Here is a 16,689-nt window from a genome sequence, read left to right as displayed (position 1 = left end):
GGCAGGGGCTGTGGGTTGGGAGTGAAGGGAAACAGATGTCAGAGGGAGCCCCATGCTGCTAAGGGGCCCATATATCAGGTTCCCCCCCCCCCACAGTGCAGCAGGTGTGGGCGTTGGAGGCGGGGGGGTGGGGGAGGTGAAGTGTCAGCCACTGGCTCTGTCCCTCCCTGGCCTCCATGACTCATCCCAGCTGTTTCACACCAGACGGATGCCAGCCAGACTACACCCCCAGCTCTCCGCCCCCAGCCCCATGGCCCCCTGTCTGGTGGCTGGGCCATTCGCCGGGGAAGGGGTGGGTGGTGGTTGAGGATGACAGACGTGGCATATGCTGTAACCTAAGAACAGCCCCCAGGGCAGGCAATGGAGCACACTGATGGGGGCTTACCCTGCCCTGGAACCCAGCGGGCCCTGAGGCGGGGAGGTGACACACGGGGCTGGGGGCGGGGGTGATGTGTGAACACAGGCAATTGGCCAGCTGCCGGGGCCAGCGGTAAAGGCTGCAGCTAAATGTGGCTGCAGCCAAGGGGCTAAGTTTGGGAGCGTGTGGGGACTGGCATGGCAGGCAGGAGGAGGGACAGATGCTTGTGCCAGTGTGCGGAGGGGGTTCCCAAGGGAGATCCTGGCGGGACGGCTGGCAAGGCATTGTACAGCACACGCCAGCTGTCTCCAACACGCCAACTGTATGTAGATATAGCTTGCGCCAGTGGCACATGGACCTGCCTGTCACGTGTGGGCATGCTAACAACACACCGTATGCACCAGGGACACACCAACACATGTGGTGTGCCCAGGGCCAAGAACATGTAGGCATGCCAATGACACATGAGCTGGGGCTCCTCCATATATTCCAAGTCCCCAGACCCGTGTTCCCATGCCCTGCACATTTTTGCTTTCACGCACGCCATCTCCTTGTGCACAGCTGCATACTTGTGCTCTGCATGTTTACACACGTGATCTTGCCTTTCCAGCCATGCACAGGGGCTCTGCATGTTCACACACACCTTCCCCTCCCCCTACAGTCCCCCTCCCGTGCTGTGGGAATTTCAGAGCTGGCCCATGACGTGTGTGCGAGCAGAGGAAGCGTGCGGAGGATTGTGCGGCATGGAGGGTGCTGAGTCGCCTTGTGTCACACGCTCCCCTCACCCCCGCGGCCGTTTATTCACATACCATCTCGCCAGGCCACAGGCCCGCCAAGATTTGCTCGCTGCAAGCAACCCACACGCGCTTCCAGAGTTGGGGGGTGAATGGGGGAGCCAAAAGGGCACGAGGGAGTGGGGGACCTCACAGAATAGCACTTCCTGTGCTGACAGCTGGGCACACACACACCAGCAGGGGGCAGCATTGCATGGACACACACACACACACACACACACACTCCAGCGTTGTGTGGATAGACACATACAGAGACACCCGTAGGGGGCAGAGGTGCAGACACACACACACAACATCACGCACTGGTACAGACACACACACAAGACACCAGCAGGGGCAGTGGTGCAGACATACACATACCAGCAGGGGGCAGCACTGCAGGAACACACACACACACACACACACCAGTCTTGTGCAGATACAGAAACACAGACACACCAGCATGGGGCAGCAGTACTCACACACCTCCAGCAGGGGGCAGCACTGTATGGACATACACACACACACTCCAGCGTTGTGCAGATACAGACACACACAGAGACACTAGCAGGGGGCAGAGGTTTAGAGAGGTGCAGGCACACATACATACACAAGACACCAGCAGAGGCAGTGGTGCACACACCAGCGGAGGCAGCACCCTCTGCTCCACACATAGCATTCGTGTGCGAGCCCTGCCCGGGCTATCACCCTGATGGGACCTGGCGCTCCCACTGCGCTCCAGAGGTGGGCGTGCAGCGCAGAGTGTGGGCGGGGTAAGCCCGGCCACCCAGCCCTCCCCCCACCATGGCTGACAGAGGGAATCTCCATCCCACCCACGCTGGCTGGGAAGGCGAGCGGTGCCCGAGAGCGGCTGCCAGGAAGGCCGTGAGACAGAGTGAGAAAGACCCTGCCCGTGCCCCAACCCCGCCCCTCTGAGCCAGCCAGGCCCCCAGCCAGGGGCCGGATTGGTGCCCGCTGCGAGATGACAGCACCCGTCCTGCCCCATTGTCAGGTGCAGAGGGAGTTCCTGGGGGTGGGCACTGGGAAATGACCTCTTACTTCCCCTTCACGGCCACTATGAAGCATCCGGGTTCCTGTCTAGGTTCTTCCTTTACTAGAAAAGGGAAGCCACATCCCTGAATCAGAGGCACTGGGTGGGGGATGGGGAGGTGATACTTTGGCATGCAAGAGTGTGTACAAGTGAGTGTGTGAGAGCAGACACTTGTGTGAGGGGAACATGTGGATGGGCAGTGTTATCGTGAACAGGCACAAATATATGTACATGTCGCCGACAGCATGGGCACACAAATGAGTGTGCCACAGAAACCAATGTGTAAGAAAGTACGTGTGTACAAAAGTGACTGTGCAAGTGAGCATGTCTGCACAAATACACCAACACAACTGAAAGCATGAATGTGCAAATGAGTGTGCAGAATTAAATGCGCATATGGGTGAAAACACAAGCGAGGTGTAGCTTAAAACATGGCTGCTTAAATGGGTGTGCACAAGTGACTCTGCGTGACTGTGTAAGACCAATCGTGCAAGTCCAGGCGACAGGTACAGAAGTCAGTGTTTGGGTGTGCATGTAAGAATGTGTGTGACAATGCAGATGTCAGGGAACACATGTGCATATGCATGCATGCAAGGGGCACCGGTAGGTGTGAGCATATGTGTAAAGAGCAGACCAGCGGCCATGCACAAGTGAATGGGGCTGCACGTATGTGTGAGCAAACTAGGCTGTGCAGCTGAGAGGTCCGGGTGCAGAGTGGCAGGCGTGCAAGCTTGCTGAGCCTTGCACATGTCGGCAAGAGCAAGCACAGCTCAGAATTAATGAAGGGGGAACGAATGTGACCGCAGCGCCGTGCAAAGAGAACTGGGGCGCTAGCGGAAGGAGGACCCCAAGGGGCTGATCAGTATGTGTGTGCCAGGGAGGGGATGGGGAGATCCAGACAACTGGGCCTTGGCAATACTCGGAGGGAGGGGCTTGTATTCGCTCCGCCTCCTTCTATGAGTTGGAGGAGGGGTTACTGAGTGCAGAATGGGGGTAGGTGGTTACCTCCTCAGCACCAGCCTGGGGCGCCTCCTGGCAGGATCACCCAGCAGCTCATAGCCTATGGAGGGGAGGGATACACAGGGAAACCCGCACACACACAGTGACAGGCGCGCGTGCGTGCACCAAAAGGAACACCCACAGACAGGCTCACTCCCCTCTCCGTGCATCTCCTCAGGCCCCCCAATCTGAATCCCCCGGCTGCACTCTGAGCTCTAACCCCCGCCCCTAGCATGTGCTGGGCTGCGTCCAGTGCCCCCTCACATGGCTGGGGGTGCCCAGTGAATTTGGCCTTCAAGGGTGAAAGCAAGTCTGACCCGTTGGGGGAGGAAACCTGGGATCCAGCCAGCGTGGGGGATTTGGAAACTCCCCCAGGGAGAAGGGGAGGGAGATTCATTGATGACAGGCTTTGGGGAACCCCCATCCCCTGGAGGATCACAGTCACGTCAGCGCTGAGTCAGCACCGCAGACAACCTTCTCTTTCCGTGTGCACGGAGCAAAATGCTTATCACAACTGCCACCCCCACTCCTCCACACACTCAGACCCACAAACGAACAGCGTCAGCCAGGAGCAGACCCAGTCTCAGGCCCGTGGAGAAACAACCCATCGCCACACAAGGTCAGTCACAACTGACACCCGGCAGCATCACCCAGTGAGCAGGAGGCAGACACACACGTCACATGCATGGCGTCATGCACACATGGCATCCCCTGGTAAACAGGTAACGTGATGGGTTGCCAGAGAGAACCATACAATATCACACTGCTACACAGCGACCCACAAGTGCAAAGTCACAGAGGCTCCGTCGCACAGTGTCTCTCACACACACAGCTGATGTCACACACGCTGTCAGACCCACTCATGCCCTGACCCACTCGCACAAACCTTGTTGCTCACACACACGCGCGCACACACACACACACACACAAAGCTATAGAGAGGGACACATGCAATCACTGTCACACACAGTGACTCACACACAGCCATGAACACTCAGACACACATAGGCAGAGCCATACACAGTGGGACACAACACAACCAGACCAACACACAATAACACACAAACATGGGCAACCCCTTTCCATAGCATAGTTTGTGTGTATATGTGTAAGACACACACACATACAAACACACATAGATAGACTCCCACCATCCACAGTAATACACACACAGAATGACACAACACAATCACCGTCTCACACACAAGCAGAATCACACACACGGTCACACGCACACAGAGTGACACACAATCACTGTCACACACATGGGCAGACCCACACACACACACACTCAGGTAGATCTGCACACACGGTGACACATGCACACTGCCACACAGCAGACCCGCACACATAGTGACACACATGCCCAGCACTGGAAAGCGTAGGACTGCCCCCCCCCCCCAGGCTCCAGACTGGCACACTGAAGTCCCTGGCCCTCGAGGGTTAATAGCTCTGGGATTCCCTCCTTCATGTGTGAACTGGGGGGGAAGGACATGGCACATTTCTGGCCTTCCCCCACCCCCAATCCACTCCAATGAGCACACACACACATCCTGGTGTGAGCGTGCCGGTACAACAACAAAACACCTCACAGTGCAGATGGCTATGCGCCCAATGCACACACTGACTGGGGGGACACACAAGGACAGGGCAGAGAGAGAGGCACATGCTTGGGATGCACCACACATCAGAGACGCACAAACACACAGGCAAGAAACAATCACACACACACACACCTTCCCCCTACAAAAGAGAGACACTGTCTCACTGGACACACACATAATAATCACACACTAGAGACAAACTCACCATACATGAGTCACAGGCGATTTGAAGAGAAACACAATCAAACACCATGCACAGGAGAGACAAAAATCACAGCCCAGCAGTTGGAAGCCCCACTGTCACACACACAGAGGCACCCCCCTCACCGCAAATGCAAAACACACTTTGGAGACACAAACACAATCACACTCTCCTCTGAAACACACACACAATCCCACTCTCCTTTGAAACACACACACTCATTTAATTTACACAAGCAACCCCCCCATACACACACAAAATCTCAGACACAGGCCTCGGGGAGAGGTCCCGTCACCCGCACCCGACTCATACCTGGCCAGCATCGCCGGCACCCACGAGGGAGACACAGCAATGGCACATGGGGAGGGTTCTCGGCTCAGCCTTACCTCCTGGCCTCCGTGGGGAGCCCTGTGCCCCTCCAGCCGGTTGTGGAGGCGGGGTGTGTGTGTAAGTCCCAGGTGCCACCAGGGGGGCAGGTTTGGCGTGGACAGGCAGACAGACAGGCGAACAGGACAGAAAGGCAGGCAGATGCTCCGTGTGCTGCACTCGCTCGCTGACGGCTCCCAACTGGCTCTGGTGCCAAGTCAGCTCCTCCTCTTCCCCCCCCTCCCGCGCCTGGGGTCCCCCCTCCCGCCACCATGCTGGGGGGGGGAGCCCGGCCATGGGTTCCGGACAGCGTGACTCAGCTGCGCCCGCCCTTGTCCCGGTTTAAAGCGCCTGGCTGACATCATATCCCCCCCTCCCCCGCCCCCTTCCTCCTGGCCCTGCCCCAGCCGTTCTGACCACCCCCTGGCAACCCCATGCCACTCCCAGCCCTACCCCACTCAGCTCCCAGCCAATCTTGACAGCCCCTTGGGTACCCCAGGCCACCCTCCAGCCCTGCCCCACACGGCTGAGAGCAGATCCCACTGGCCCCCTGGGAATCCTGGCTGCTCCCCGCCTCCTCCCTTCTCTAGAGAAACAGACACACACACCGCGAGATCCACCTACACACGTCACAGACACACACACACACACACTGGAGATATACACTCAGAGACAACCCCACATACCCCAGGAAGTCCATACAAACTGACACACAACCCCACACATAATGTCACTGACACACATGCCAGGAAACTCCCTCTCCCCCCAATGTCATAGATACACACATATTTGGAAATCCATACACACAGAGACACAAACACACACACAGTATCACCAACACAGGCACTCAAAGAAACGCTACACACACATAAAGCTTCAGCCATGCACACTCAATATCACCAACACAATCACTAAAGAGACCCAAATATACACAGCGCCATACACAATGAGACCCAACTACACACATGCAAAATCACTCACAAAGGAGACACAGTCAAGAAACACAATCCCCCCACTTCCAATCATTTATACAGCAAACACAAACACACACTCTGAGTCACAGCCCTCCCACAATATCACAGCCAGAGGAGACAACTACCACACACATGCACAATCACTCTGAAAAGACATAACCACACACCCCAGTTCACACACCCACATGTGCACACATGGAGCCACATACGTGGGAGAGACAACCTTCACTTACACTATCACTCAGTCATGTGCGCACACAGCCAGGAGACACAACCCCATGCATAGTGTGACACACCAGCACAATGACACACAAACAGGAATCACTGAATGGACTATGCGGGGTTTTCCCCCATGCCCATCACCTCAGGATCCAGGCCCCTCCAGTTCAGGGTCACAGCTCTGTCTGGGGCAGAGCTCTTTTGGGGGGACATGACAGGAGCGTTTGTGCCAGGCAGGAGCGGCCTGAGGCCGGCTGCGACAGCTGGCGCCCCAGGCGGAAGGCAGGATCGGCGCCCCCACCTGCACGGCTGTCAATGGCCGTGACGTCATCATTGGGTGCCCGGGCCGGCGGCGCCCAAGGCAACTGCCTAGTTTGCCAAGCCTCACGGGCTGCCCCTGGTGCCAGGGCATCATATCACAGTGTGGTGGGTGCACCCTGCCCCTCCCTTGGCCCCCCCAGAGCAACATGGGAAATTCCTCCCTAGGGCTGTGGGGTGGGGGAAGAGGAGTACACAGAGACTCCCACCTCAGCCATCCCCACAGGTGATCCCAGGGAACCAGGAGACAGCAGCCCCCATTGAGCTAGGACCCAAGGCATCAGGTCCAATTCCTGTCCTACTCCTCTGCCTCACTGCCCCATGGCTGGCGCCCCAGCAACTCTAGCAGATGATATGGGGCAGGGCAGGGCTCAGGAGGGGGCACTCCCCTGGCAGGCAGGGCTGGCCCCAGGGCAATGCTTAGGGGGCACTGTGGGGCAGTGAGGGTGGTGGGGACTCCGCAGGGGGCGCTCTCTCCTGGCAGGCAGGGTTGGGCCCTTGCCTCGCTTCCTGCCCCACAACACCTCTTAGCCCTGCCCTGGGCCAGCCCTGCCTGCCAGGGGAGTGAATTCCCTGCCCCCCAGCATCCCCCCTGGACACTGAACACCTGGATTGAGCTACTCACTCAAAAGCTGGCAAATAATGGGTTAATATTGCTCTATTGTGGTTCAGGACTGAGGGGCAGCACCAGCGGGGGGGGGGCTGGGTTGGGAGTGAGGAGCACTGGCAGAGCGGGGGAGGCGCTGTGGGGCAGGATTGAGGTACACTGGAAGTGCAGGGGAGGGGCTACTGGTCGGGAGTGAGGAGCACCAGCTGAGCGGGGGAGGGGCTGTGGGGTGGGAGTGAGGGGCACCAGCAGAGCGGGGGAGGGGCTGTGGGGTGGGAGTGAGGGGCACCAGCAGAGTGGGGGAGGGGCTGTGGGGTGGGAGTGAGGGGCACCAGCAGAGCGGGGGAGGGGCTATGTGGTGGGAGTGAGGGGCACTAGCAGAGCCGGGGGGGGCTGTGGGATGGGAGTGAGGGGCACCAGCAGAGCAGGGGAGGGGCTGCGGGGTGGGAGTGAGGGCACCAGCAGAGTGGGGGAGGGGCTGCGGGGTGGGAGTGAGGGGCACCAGCAGCGTGTGGCTGGATGCAGCATGGGGTTAACTCTGCAGCGGAGCCTTTTAAGGTCATGACGGGCGAGAGGGTGGGCGCCTGCGGTCTTTGGGGGCGGGGAGAGTGTGATTCATTTGTTCTCCCAATTACGCAGAGAACACCCCCCCCCCCCCCCGCCTTTCTAGCTGCCAGGCCCGCGGCTGTTGGGGAAGGACCCAACTGGCAGCAGCAGGCGGAGCCACGGGGAGGGTAACTGGACAGGCATGTAGCAGGAAAGCATCGGGTCAGTGTGCCTAGACTGAATGTAGTGTTGGTGGCTCTTGTGCAATGGCACAAGAGATGTGTGCACGTACAGCAGGGCACTAGAAGTGTCCTGAGCCAGGACAAGGTGTACCTACATTTGCAAGAGGTGAGATGATGTGTTGGGGGGGATCACTGTATGATTGTGGGACAACAGCCTTCCCCCTGTGTGTGAGCTCATGAATGTGTGTGCAATGGGTGATAGGTGTGTTTGCATGTGTGAGGGGGGATGGATGTATTGTGACTGTGTGAGAGGAGACAGGTGCCTTATAGGTGATCATTGTGCAACCATGGGAGAATGTCTTTCCACTTGTGCGTGAGTTCACTAGTGTGCGTGTCTGTACACTGCACAGGGGCAACAGCAGACGTGTTGGGTCCCTATAAATGTGTGTTGTTAGCAGTGATCAGGCAAGTGTGTCAGCATGTCTGTGCAAGCACACTTATGGGCGTGTGCACAACTACATCCATCTGTGCATGTCTGTTGCCAGGTATGTTTGTTCGCCTGTCCATGAGTGTATGTCCACATGTCTATGACCACATGGGTCCATGCCACTGTGTAAGCATCTGCACAGGCATGTTGCTCAGCAACCTCACATATCAGCACATGTGTGTCCATACAAGTGTGTATGTGCTCAGAGTGCACACTGGTGTGCAGGTCAGCGTGTGGGCTGGTGTGGCTGTGCCAAGGTGTCCACACGCAGGCCATGTTGTGTGTTTCAGAAGGAGTTAGTGGTCACCTGTCTTTGCACCATGCAGGGACAGCTGTCAGCCCGGATCTGTAAGGAGTACAGGCAGCATGGCACCCCTCGCCTGGCACTGAGATGCAGCCACCTCTGGGGTGGGACGCAGGCTGGTGAAGAGCTGCACAGTCCCAGATGGGGACAGGTTCGGAGTGGGGGGCTGGGGTTTTCCCATATGCTCATCTACCTTGGTGTCTTCCATCCCTGGGGCCATGCTGGCAATGGCAGGAGGGCTTTGGGAAAAGCAGCCCTGTACCGTCCCCCTGCACATGGCTCCACCCGGACGAGGTGACACAAGGGGCAGCAGAGATGGCAGGGCTGGGCGTGGGATGAGAAGAGGAGGGGTCTCTGTCTGTCATTCAGAGGGTGTGATGGGGGAGGAGGGGCAGACTGGGGGCTAGGCTGGGACAGCCCTGCTGGGGGTAAGCCAGGCGTCCCAGGACACACCCCACTTAGGGCCAAGTGCAATGGCTGGTGTAACATGGCACATGCCCCTTCCCTCAGGTTCCCTGCAGCACAGCACCCCCAATGGTTCACCAAGAAGCGCCCATGTCTGGCACCACCTGGGGACCCCTCTCAACTCTTCCTAAGGACGAGGGGGGCACTTCCTGAGGATTGGATAATACTGGGAGTCAATCACTCACCGCAGTAGGAGGGACCTTGTCTCTGCTCTCTCATTGGCCGGGACCCCCTCCAGGGACACACAGGATGGCTCAGAGCAGTTGGTGGGGAGTAGGGGGCTACGCCCCAGCCATAATGAGTGGTGGTGGTCCTGCGGGAGGGAGACAGAGACAGACAGTGAGGAACAACTGGTGAAGGCCTGACAATTTCCTGCCCCCTGGGAGTGCCCAGATGTAAGGCCAGGTGCCTGGGGCAAGCCCAGCTGCAGGCTGGATCCCCCTGCAGACTGGATCCCCCCACATCCTATCAAACTTCAGAGAGTGCTAGGCATGGGATACCTGTGCCTGCACCAGAGGTGGCTGCATCTCAGTGCCGAGAAAGGGGTTCCTGTGTAACCAGCCACCCCACCCCAGAAGTGGCCACATCTCAGCACTAACCAGCAGGGACATGTGGGGGTAGACAGCACCGCAGTGGGAAGTTCACTAACTGAAGTGCTCAGGGGCAACTGGGAGGCAGGGACAAGACACTCAGTTACCAAGCTGCTTTCTTTATGGCAGCCCAGCCCATATCTGTGTGCCTTCCTCAGCCCTGGTGGCCCCTCTCACTCCTGACCCATAGCCCCTGTTAGCTCAACCCTGCCCCTCGCAGTCCTGGTGGTGCCCTTCACTCTCATCCCGCAGCCCCCTGCTGTATTTTAGTGCCGTGTGTGTGTGTGTGTGTGTGTGTGTGTGTGTGTGTCCATGTGCCGTGTGTGTGTGTGTCCGAGTGTGTGTGTGTGTCCATGTGCCGTGTGTGTGTGTGTGTGTGTGTCCATGTGCCGTGTGTGTGTGTGTGTCCATGTGCCGTGTGTGTGTGTGTGTGTCCATGTGCCGTGTGTGTGTGTGTCCGAGTGTGTGTGTGTGTCCATGTGCCGTGTGTGTGTGTGTGTCCATGTGCCGTGTGTGTGTGTGTCCGAGTGTGTGTGTGTGTCCATGTGCCGTGTGTGTGTGTGTGTCCATGTGCCGTGTGTGTGTGTCCGAGTGTGTGTGTGTGTCTCTCTCTCTCTCTCTCTCTGGGCTGTCCACTGCACCAGGATCCAGCAGAGATCAGGCTCCTGCAACCGCACCCAAAAGTTCCAGCTTATCAGGGCAGCCACCCTGGGGAGGGACCCTGCTAGGGCAGACACACCCTGCAGGCTACATCCTCTACTAATACCAGCAATCGCCCCCGCCCCACTCAGGGTGGGCGTCAGGGCAGGCCCTTGCCAGCCGCAACACAGAGCTGGCAGTGTGTGGTGGGGGATGGAATCCCACCCCTCCCCAGTGGATAATGACCCAGTGTGCACGGACAATGGAGAGAGGGAGGGGAGCCATGCCCCCCAGCCAGGACAAGAGGCCCTTCAGAGCTGGTGTATGTGGGGGGAAGCTCCCAGCGATGCAGCTGGCAGAAGGGCGGGTGCCAGTTCCCCCCCACCAGCCCATGTCCTGCCTGAACTAGGGGCTATCAATCCCCTGCCCAGGGCCCCTGTTCAGCTCTTGGCTGCTCCAAAGGCCTGCTGGGATTGGAGGGAGAAAGATGGAGATGATGCCAAGAGCCCAGAGAAAGATGGGGGACAAAACTGTGTCTGGGCAGATGCTAACAGAGTTCCAGCCATGGAGAACCTGCTTTGACCCACCAGCCCCCACTCCCCTCTCAGAGGTGGGGAGAGAACCCAGGAGTCGTGGCTCCCAGCCCCCCTGTTCTGACCCACTAGCCCCCATTTCCCTCCCAGTTCCTGCAGTTTTAATTCCACCTCCACACCAGGTGCTGCTGTTTGATGATGCAAGACCCAGCAACATCAAGCAGGCCCTGATGTAACAGCTCTAGGGGGCCGGGTGGGACAGCTGGGCCCAGAGCCCTGGGACTCCACTCTGGAGCCCAGGCCTGACACAGGCAAGAGGCGAGCCTAGGGAGCTTTGGGCTAGCAGGGGCTGTGGGTCAAGAGCAAGGGGGACCAGCTGGGGTGGCAGGGGCTGCAGATCAGGAGTGAGGGGCACTGCCAGGACTGTGGCAGGAGCCTATAAAGGGCTCTGTGGGGGACTGAAGGAACAGGAAGCTACTTGGCCCCAAGATCTCTGGGAAAATGCCAGGTGTGAGCTGGATCTAAGCTCCGCAGGGGAGGTTCCTAGCCAGTGAGACCGCGGGGCGATTACCCCTCCCCATGCCATGCCCCGCCTTGGTTTCCCATACGACAGCCACACCCCCTACACCTGTAGGGCCAGCCCCATTCCCAGGTGGGTGTGTGAAGTCAGAAGGTAGATGGGGAGAGGCGGGCCCTATGTCCTTTGCACAGGGAGGCTGGGTCAGAGGAGCTAGAGATACAGGGCCAGCCAACTGGGGTGGGAGTAGGGCAGGGCAGGCAGCTGGGGCGCCTGTCCCCACTAGGGGGCGCCAATCCCAAGGGTCATGGCCCCTCTCATGCCTGTTCAACCTATTCCCTCTCTCCTCCTCCCTTCCCTCCTGCTGCTGAGACAAGTGCACCAGGTCTCAGTCCCGCTCCCCAGGGTTCCAGCTGGGGGCTGCATGGCCTATCTGTAGGTGACAGGCCCTGAGACTGCCAGCTTTGCTCTGCTAGGGGCCTGAGGGAGCTTGGCTGGCAGCTCCTTTCCCTCTGGGCAATGAAACCTGCCCCAGAAATGTAGAGAGACCAGAAAATCCAGCCCCAGCTTAACCTCTGCCTGCCTCCAGCTCTGCCGGTGCCCCTCACTCCCCACCTGCAGCCCTGCCAACCCAGCAGTGGGCTTACCCAGCTCTGCCTGGGGAGAGGAAATGGTGGGGGGGCATGAGGAGCAGACAGCGGAAGGTTCTCTCCTGGGGCCCTTGGGCAGGGTCTGGCACTGTTTCCGGAGTGGGGGGTGTGTGCACGAGGAAACACCTGATTGGTCCGTGCTGACCCCCCCCCCATCCTCAGCTCCCTGGGCAGGAAGGAAGTCAGCTGGTGTTTCCCCAGCCCCCCAGGGTGCAGAGCTGACAGGAGCCAGGCCTTGTATCCCAGCCCCTCACACCCTGCGGCTGCCCACCCAGCTCCTAGCCTAAGGGCGGGGGGGAGGGGGATTCAATGGAGAGGCAGCCTTCTCCTCCACTGACTCCACAACTAGCCCCACCTTCTGCACCCCAGAGACCTGCCAGGAAAGAGATACTTCACACCTTAGGCCAGCTGCTGGGTTGCACTGGGGGGAATGAGGGGCACTAGCCAGGCTGGGGGGAGCCCTGGGCTGGGTTAAGAGGGGCTACAGGTCAGGAGTGGAGGGTACCAGCAGAGCTGGGGGAGGCCTGGCCTGGGTGAGGCACCATTCCCAGCTGTCCCCCACTCACACAGGAGTACCTGGGGGGTTGTTGGGATGGAGCTATGGGTGATGCTCATAGCTGGTTCTCTCCCAGCCCAGCCAATGGGCACCAGCTGCCTGCTCCATGCCTTGCTCAATGGGGGTGCCTCCATTTCCCACCCCACAAGCTTGATTCACACCCCAAGCCTTCAATAGGTGCCCTATGTCCCCTCCGCCTCTGAGGAATTCTTAACCTTCCCTGTCCACCGTTCTAACCACCAGCCCCCACACACCTACAGAGCAGAGAAGAGAACCCAGGAATCCTGGCTCTGAGCCTCCCTTCCCTCTCCCAGCCAGGGAGAGAAGGGGGAGGGGGCAGGTGCATATTCATTATGCCATGTCCCTAGATGAACTGTGCCCTCAAAGTCCCCTCCCCCCCCCCACATCCCGATTCCCGATCTACAACCAAAGCCACAGGAATCCCGAACAGGAATTTTCCAGCTCCAGGTAGATTCATGGGTTGGCCGTTTCCCCAGGACCCACCGCAATGGGCCAAAGGTGAACCCCTTTGCCAATGTGCCTCCCTGGTGTGAGCCAGCGCCCCCTAGAGGGGACAGGCTCCATGCCCCATTCTCTGCTCCCTTGAGCCAGCCAGTGTCTGCCCCAGGGCCAGAGTGAGCTGGTGCCAAGCGGTGGGTTTGGCCACTGCCAGTCCAAGCTCACCGCAGCAGAGCCCCACACTGCCTCCTCCCTTGAGCTGGGACCTGTGAGGCTTCCCAGCAGTTGGGGGGGCACCCCATCTGCCCCCGTTTCTCCCTCCCCAGGAGGTCTGTTAACTGCAGAACCCAGGCTGGGCCCACCTGCCTCACTTTCTTCTGGGTTGTTAAAGGGTCAGATCCTGTTCCCACCCCAACCCCACCTGCTCCTCCCCTGCCAGCCACTGAGGGGTATCCCAGAGCCCCCCTTAAAGCAGAACCCCCACCTACAACAGCCCCCCAGGTCCCTCTGCATTTAGGACTCTCTGTAGGGCTTGAGGAGACACGTCCCAGGGAGCTTGAGGGCAGCTGGCTGGGGCACAATACTTCTGGCCCCCCAACTCCGAATTCCCCCTCCCTGGCTTAGCACACTGTCTTGGGATGGCAAGAATTCAGACCTCAAACACAGAGACCGGAGAGACCCCCACAATGAAGCCCCCCACAGCAACCGCCAAACCCCTGCCCCCATCTTGAGAAAACAATCTATCCTGTCTGCTCGGTTTGGATTCGGATCGCACCGGATCCGGGACTAGCTTTGCTCCAGATGAAGGTCGGAATTCAGACCTGGGGCCGAGGTCTGAATGTGCCCAGGGTGACTCCAGGAATGACTCCGGATTTATACCGAGAACAGACGGGAACCGGCACGGAGTGACTCCGGATTTACACCGGGGGATTCTGCCCCTTATTTCAGCGCAGTGACTCCGGATTTACACCGGGAGGAACGGGGCCCTGACTCCAGCGGAGTGACTTCGGATTTACGCCGGTAGCAGAGCCCCGTGACTCCCGATTTACACAAGGAACAGAAGAGAACCGGACGGTGAGTCCCGGACTCCCGATTTACCCCGGGGAAGGGAGAGAACAGCCCTGCGACTCCAGGAGTGACTCCTTCTTCCCGACCCCGGATCCCCCCGGATCCGGCCCCGCCGTCCCTCCCTTTAAAGGTCCTGAGGGCTGCGGGGGCCGAGCTGGGCCGGACCGGGCCAGGCCTCCGACCGCCGCTGCCCCAACAAAGCCGCGGCCCCGATCCCGGCCCCGATCCGAACAACACCCCCTACCTGCGGCTCCCGGGGATCCCGACTGGGGGGCTGCGGCTGGCTGCCCGGTGCGGGGGGTGATCCGCCCCGGCCCCGCTCCCCGGCCAGCGAGTACGGCTCCGGCCTGCCTTTGCCTTCTCCCCCCGGCCTCAGCCCGGCTCCACTCAAACAAAGAGCCGAGGCGGGTTGTGCTGGGAGCAGCCCAGCCCCCACCCCCCGGCCGAGACAGCCCTCCCCCTCTCCCCTCCCCCTCCCCCCCCTTTCCGGCCCAGCCAGCCTCTCTCCCAGCTTCCCGGCACCCCTCCCCCCACCCCACGCCCCGCGGAACTCGCTGGCAGTGCCCCACGCGCGGACAGGGACCCGCGTGGGTCTGGGGGCAGGCTGAACGGGGTGTGGGAAGGGACAGAGGGGCGGGCAATCGGGGTGGAGGGAGGGGTGGGTGGTTGGAGCGGCCGGCGAGGGGAGGAGGGAGGCCGGATAGAGGGGTAGGCTAAAGGGTTAGGAGGGAGGGGGCGGATGGCGGGGCAGGCATGGGGTGAGTATGTGGAGCAGTAGGTGTGGGGGTGAATGGATGGGCGGCTGCATGGAGGGGTAGGCGTGGCAGGAGGGAGGTGGGCAGATGGGGATGAATGGAGGGGCTGTTCCAGTCTTGAACCTGGGATTTTCGAGCCTCCTCCAGGGAAGATACAGAGGAGAAGTGTGGACAGAGTTGGGTGGACAGCTGGTTGGACAGGAAGGGACAGAGGTGGGATGGTGGATGGCTGGTTGGATGGGTGGGGACAGGGGTGGGCAGGTGGATGGTTGGATGGGAAAGGAGGGGTGGGCGGGTGGATGGGAGGCTGGACAGATGGGAAGGGAGGTGAGCAGTGGATGGACTGTTGCATGGGTGGGGATAGGGTGGGTGGGTGGATGGATGGTTGGACGGGTGGGGAAGGGGGAGGCAGATGGGGACTGGGGTGAGCGGGTGGAAAGCTGAGCACATGGGGATGGGTGGGTGGCTTAGTAGATGGGTGAATGGTTGGATGGGTGGAGACAGGACTGGGCAGGTAGATGGATGAATGGTTGGGGTGGGTGGATGGATAGTTGGACAGGTAGGGACAGAGATAGGCAGTCGATAGATGAATGGATGGGGATGGGGGCGGGTATGTGGATGGATGGCTGGACAAGTGGGTCTGAGTGCATGTATCAGGTTGTGAGTACTAATTCAGAGGTGCATATGCAAGGGCTGTGTAGAAAAGCAAGTTGTGTTTTGAGGGACGTGTGTGTATTGGGAGCGTATTTGTTTAGGGGTATAGGGAGCAGCATGCCTCAGTGTGTGTGCTTTTGTGGTATGTAAAAGGTGACACTGGTATATTTGAAATAGGTGCTGGCTACACAAACAGATAGATCTATTGTGTGTGCATCAAGGTGTTTCAGTTTGTGGCAAGAGGTCTAGCAGGTTGCCTATGTTCGGGGTGGATGGGAGAGTGCTCTGATGAGTGTGTGGTTATTATGGAAGATGTCACAGGGGGCATGCTGTGGATCAGGGTGTATTTTGTACAGATGTGCAGGTAGAAATGGGATTGTTCACTGTGTAACTGTGCGTGGGTGGGAGGCAAGGTTTGTGGTGTGTGGGAAGAGTGGAGCAGGAGTATATGTAGCAGAGTTTGTGTTTTCTGTGTGCATGCATGTGCAACAGATGTGTGTATGAATCTGTGCATCTTTCGAGGCTAGATTTTGTGTGTGTGAAAAAGGGACTTGGGTAGCAGGGTGTGAATGTTCCCCAGGTGCGTGCCTGGCAGCTGGCTGTGCAGATTCCCTGGCAGCAAGGGGCACTTTTTGCCCAGTTTTGTGTCCATTGGCTGGTTGTACATGATTCCCCACTGTGCACCCAATAGCAGGGTGAGCGTGTTGCTTGGTTCTGCATGTGGCAATAGAGATGCATATTCTCCGTATGCGTGCCTGGTGCCCAGCTGAGAGTTCTCTGGGTGTGTGTCCTGTGGCACAGTATGTGTGTTCT

The 16,689-nt window shown here is 59.1% G+C and overlaps 1 protein-coding gene across 10 annotated transcripts in view; it reads right to left on the bottom strand.

Annotated features, from left to right (window-relative positions):
- Positions 1 to 14,901, bottom strand: part of KDM6B (lysine demethylase 6B) — a 42,509-nt gene extending 27,608 nt beyond the window's left edge. For 3 of the 10 annotated variants that reach the window (XM_075908090.1, XM_075908100.1, XM_075908091.1), the window contains exons 1-2: positions 14,712 to 14,901; positions 9,641 to 9,768 (exon numbers count right to left, since the gene is read on the bottom strand). The gene's annotated coding sequence lies outside the window, so the exon portion shown is untranslated. Of the gene's footprint in view, positions 1 to 5,373; positions 5,690 to 9,640; positions 9,769 to 14,711 lie in introns of those variants that run through there. The other 7 variants (XM_075908099.1, XM_075908097.1, XM_075908098.1 and 4 more) reach the window with 4 other exon arrangements.
- Positions 14,902 to 16,689: the final 1,788 nt, after the last annotated feature.

This window comes from Pelodiscus sinensis, chromosome 24, assembly GCF_049634645.1.
Source record: "Pelodiscus sinensis isolate JC-2024 chromosome 24, ASM4963464v1, whole genome shotgun sequence".
In the NCBI taxonomy this organism is placed as follows: domain Eukaryota; kingdom Metazoa; phylum Chordata; order Testudines; family Trionychidae; genus Pelodiscus; species Pelodiscus sinensis.
This window is presented reverse-complemented; position numbering and strand designations above follow the sequence as displayed.